The sequence below is a fragment of the Crocuta crocuta genome, unplaced genomic scaffold (genome assembly GCF_008692635.1).
Source record: "Crocuta crocuta isolate KB4526 unplaced genomic scaffold, BGI_CrCroc_1.0 scaffold779, whole genome shotgun sequence".
NCBI lineage: Eukaryota > Metazoa > Chordata > Mammalia > Carnivora > Hyaenidae > Crocuta > Crocuta crocuta.
In genome coordinates this window covers 81,613-87,130 of record NW_027531185.1, presented here as the reverse complement: position 1 = coordinate 87,130, position 5,518 = coordinate 81,613, and the positions used below count along the sequence as shown (strand labels likewise).

The following is a 5,518-nucleotide window of genomic DNA, read 5'->3' as shown; positions in this document are numbered from 1 at the left end:
ACCAATAAAAAAGGAAGTGACTGGGAGTTGAGACACAGGTTTAGAGTGGCTCTGAAATCGGACCAGGGGTACTTGTTATGACTTGATTAGTCTTTTTCTGGCTACAAGACAAAAGCTGATGTAGAATTCTTGAGGCCTGGAGATAGGTGAAGAATCCCTAGATTCTGTAAGAACATTGAACTATATACAAGTAATAGAAACAATGCTATGCTTACATTAGGTCTAATAGGATATTAGTCTCTGAAAACCACTGTTTTACCAAAGCTAAATATAACTCCCAATGTGTCCGTTAAGAAACGATGGGGGCACTTGTGGGGATGAGCACTAGGTGTTGTATGGAAACCAACTTGACAATAAACTACTTAAGGAAAAAAAAAAAGAAACGATTCCTCTCTCTGAGGTTTCTTTTTCTTTTTTCTTTCTTTATCTCTTTGTTTCCTTTCTTTTTTGGAAGAGATGGAGCTATCACTTCTGTCAGGAGAAAGTGTGAAGGAAAAAAACAAAACTTTGATAATTTATTTTTCACTTTAAATTTTTTGTTGCTATATATAATTTTTTATTATTATCCAAAACATTTCCTCCTTCCTCCCATTTTATCTCAAGTGTGCCCATCCAAAAGACATATAATGGCTTCTTTATATATTATGCTGAATGGTGCTTTGTGAGCATCACATGGCAAAAGTCAGCATCTGTGGATGGATCAGGATAGTAATTATAAGTGGCACATTTACCTTATTCCATCTGTGGAGTTCACAGAGTTAAGGCCCTTTTTAGAGTTACAGGGCTGCTTGAGTTCGGAGAGGTCTCATCTACTCTCTTCCTTCTAGGCCTAACTCTACCTAAACCTGTCTGGAAAGATGAATCTCTTATTTTTAAGGGGCCTTTGGGAATGAAATTTTGAAAGCTCCTTTTAAGTCCTTTAAGTCACAAATAATAGATGCAAATGCCTCACAAAATATTAGCACTGAATCCAACAACATATTTAAAAAATCAATACACTACAACCAAGTGGGAGTTATTCCCAGGATGCAAAGGTGCTTCAGTATTCACAAAACAACCAATGTGATATGTCACATCAATAAGAAAAAGGATAAAAATCATATGATCACTTCAATAGATGCAGTAAAAGCATTTGACAAAGTATAACATCCATTCGTAATTAAAGCCCTCTGCAAAGTAGGTCTAGAGGGAATATATTTCAACATAATAAAGGCCTTATATGAAAAACAGTCAAGAGAGGTGCCTTGGTGGTTTAGTCAGTTAAGCCTCCAACTTTGGCTCAGGTCATGATCTCATGGTTTGGGGTTTGAGCCCCGCATCGGGCTCTGTGCTGACAGCTCAGAGCCTGGGGCCTGCTTCAGATTCTGTGTCTCCTCTCTCTGCCCCTCCCCTGCTTGTTCTCTGTCTCTCAAAAATAAATAAATATTAAAAAAACATACAACATCATACTGAAAGGGTAAAAACTGAGAGCTTTTCCCCTAAGGTCATGAACAATACAGGAATGTCAACTCTCACCACTTATCTTCAACATAGTACTTAAAGTCCTAGCCACAGCAATTAGACAACATAAAGCAATAAAAAGGAATACAAGTTGGTAAGAAAGAAGTAAAACTCTCACTATATGCATTTGACATGATATTATACATAGAAAACCCAGAAGACTCTACCAAAAAACTACTAAACTGATAAATGAATTCCGTAAATTTGCAGGATATAAAATCAATGTACAGAAATCTGCATTCCTATACTAATAATGAAGCAACAGAAAGAGAAATTAAGACAGCAATATCATTTGCAATTGCACCAAAAATAATAAAATACCTAGGAATAAACCTAACTCAAGAGGTAAAGACCTGTACTCTAAACACCATAAAACACTGATAAAAATCATTGAATATAACACAAAGAAATGGTAAGATATTCCATCTATATTCCATCAATTCCATGGATTGGAAGAATGAATATTGTTAAAATGTCTATACTCCCCAAAGCAATCTATACATTTAATGCAATCCCTATCAAAATACCAACAGCATTTTTCACAGAGCTAGAACGAATAATTATAAAATTTGTATGGAACTACAAAAGACCCCAAATAGCCAAAGCAGTATTGAAAAAGAAAAGCAAAGCTGGGGCCACCTGGGTGGCTCAGTTAGTTGAACATTTGACTCTTGACTTCAGCTCAGGTCATGACCCAGAGTCATGAGATCAAGCCTGGGAAAAAAATTAAAAAAGAAAAGAAAAGCTGGAGGCATCGCAATTCTGGGTTTAAAGTTATATTACAAAGTTGTAGTAACCAAAACTGTATGGCACAAAAATAGACACATCAATCAATGAAACAGAATAGAAAACCCAGAAATGAACCCATAATTATATGGTCAATTAATCTTCAACAAGGAGGGATGAATATCCAAAGGAAAAAAGAGAGTCTCTTCAACAAAGAGTGTTGGGAAAACTGAATAGCCACGTGCAAAAGAATGAAACTGGACCACATACAAAAATAAACTCAAAATAGAATAAAGACCTAAATGTGAGACTTGAAATCATAAAAATCCTTGACGAGAGCACAGGCACTAATCTCTCTGATATTGGCAGTAGCAATACTTTTCTAAAATTTTTTTAATGTTTTATTTCTGAGACAGAGAGAGAGAGAGACAGCATGAACAGGGAAGGGTCAGAGAGAGGGGGAGATACAGAATCTGAAACAGGCTCCAGGCTCTGAGCTAGCTTTCAGCACAGAGCCTGACGCGCGGCTCGAACCCACAAACCGTGAGATCGTGATCTGAGACAAAGTCGGACGCTTAACTGACCGAGCCACCCAGGCGCTCCAGAAATACTTTTCTAGATATGTCTCCTGGCGCAAGAGAAATAAAAGCAAGAATAAACTATTGGGACTACATCAAGATAAAAAAAAAAAAAAGCTTCTGCACAGTGAAGGAAATAGCGAACACAACTAAAAGGAAGCTACTGGATGGGAGAAGATATTTGCAAATGACACATCTAATAAAATGTTCATATCCAAAATATATAAAAAAAGTGATGTAACTCAACACCCAAAAAACAAATAATCCAATTACAAAATGGGCAGAAGACCTGAATAGACGTTTCTTCAAAGTAGACATCCAGATGGCCAACAGACACATGAAAAGATGCCCAACATCATTCATCATCAGTGAAATACAAATTAAAATTACAATGAGATATCACCTCATGCCTGTCAGAATGGGTAAAATCAAAAACACAAGAAACAACAATGTGGAGAAAAAGGACCCTGTGCACCATTGGTGGAAACACAAATTTGTAAAGCCACTCTGGAATATAGTAGGGAGTTTCGTCAAGAAGTAAAAAATTGAACTGCCATATGATCCAGCAATTGCACTACTGTGTATTCATACAAAACAAACCCACAAAAAAACCCACTAATCAATTTATTTTTATTTATTTATTCAGAGAGAGAGAGAGAGAGAGAGAATGAGTGGGGGAGGGGTAGAAAGATAAGGAGAGAGAATACCAAGCAGGCTCTGTGCTTGATCCCATGAACCATGAGATAATGTCCTGAGCTGAAACTAAGAGTCAGATACTTAACCAACTAAGCATCCCAGGCACCCCCAAAAAACACTAATTCAAAGAGATACATGCACTCCTATGTTTACTGCAGCAGTATTTACAATAGCCAAACTATGGAAGCAGTCTAAGTGTACATTGATAGATGAATGGATAAAGAATTGGTATGTATGTGTGTTGGTATGTGTGTGTGTGTGTGTGACACACACACACAGGAATACTATTTAGCAATGAAAAAGAACCAAATCTTAACATTTGCAACTATATGGATAAACTATATGGAGACTAATGCTAAGTGAAGTAAGTCAGTCACAGATAAGTGCCATATGATCTCACTTATCTATGGAATTTAAGAAATAAATGAGGGGCACCTGGGTGGTTCAGTTAGTTGAGCGTCCGACTTCAGCTCAGGTCATTATCTCACAGTTCACAAGTTCGAGCCCTGTGACAGGCTCTGTGCTGACCTCTGAGAGACTGTATCCTGCTTTGTATTCTGTGTCTCCTTCTCTCTGCCCCCCCTCCCATGCTCTGTCTCTCAAAAATAAATAAACATTAAAAATATTTTTTTAAAAAAGAAATAAATGAGTAAAGAGAAAAAAAGAGAGACTCACCAAGAAACAGACTCTTTATTATAGAAAACAAACTGATGGTTACCAGAGGGAAAGGGGTAGGGGATTGAGGATAAAAGGAGATGAAGATTAAAGAATAGGGTTATCATCATGAAAAAAAAAAATTTAATGGCATTTAAAAAACAATGACCTAGTAATTCCACTCTTAGGTGTATACTTGAGAAATCAAAACATAAGTCTGAACAAAAACTTTACAAAGATGTTTATAGAAGCATTATTCATAATAGCTGAAAAGTGGAAACAGCCTAAATGTCCACCAACAGATAACTGGGTAAACAAATTGTAATGTCACCATACAATGCAATATTATTTGTTTATAAAAAGGAATGAAATTCTGATGCATGCTATAATATGGATGAATCTTGAAACATTATTCTAAGTAAAAGATGCTGGTCAAAAAACCTAAATATTGTATTATTCCTTTGGTATGAAATATTCAGAATTGACAAATTCATACATACAGAAAAGTAGATCAGTGATTGAGGCCTGAACAGGGATGAAGGCTGCAGCAGAAATGAGGAGTGACTGCTAATGAGTGTAGGGTTTCTTTCAGGGATGTTAAAAGTACTTACAAATTAGATTGTGGTGATGATTGTACAACTCTATGATTGTACTGAAAACCACTGAACTATATATATATACACACACACACACATATATATATATGAACTATATATAGGTGAATTTTATGATATATGAAGCCAATCACAATAAAAACTTTTTAAAAAAGAAAAGGAATAAAAGAGATAGAAGCAATTCAGCTACCTGACTGCAAAGACTAGATGGAGAAGCCACATGGAGAAAGAGGCCCTGGAAGTACATGCAGAAGGAGAGATGCCCTGACTTCCTAGCATTGAAATGAAACCTTTACAGGACTCCAGTCCCAGCCATCAAGTACTGAAAGTATACATGAGAACCAGAGACAAGATTAGTGGAACTGCCCAGCTGAGTCGAATCTTCCTTCACACACAGCTATGGAAGCTAATAAAATGAATATCATTTTAAGCCACTAAGTTTAGGGGTAGTTTGTTATACATCGATAGATAACCAAAACACCAGTTGGGCAAAGATACCACAGATTCCAAATGGGTCAGATCTACATGCAAAATCAGAAACAACACAAGTATTAGAAGAAAATATGGCTAGATTCTTCTATACCCTGTGTATGAGGAGAAATCTTTCTAATTATGTCTCAAAATGAAGATGCAATAAATAAAATATTGACATATTTAATTACTTTAAAAAATTTAAGGCTTTGCAGGACAAAAAGTCCATTAAAAATAAATAAAGGGGGAGATGCTGCAGACCCAGAACCCAGAACTGCT

At 36.2% G+C, this 5,518-nt stretch overlaps 1 pseudogene; it reads left to right on the top strand.

The window, feature by feature from the left end:
• The window catches only part of LOC144237466 (chromobox protein homolog 3 pseudogene), an 8,955-nt pseudogene that overhangs the window by 2,026 nt on the left and 1,411 nt on the right, over positions 1 to 5,518 (top strand).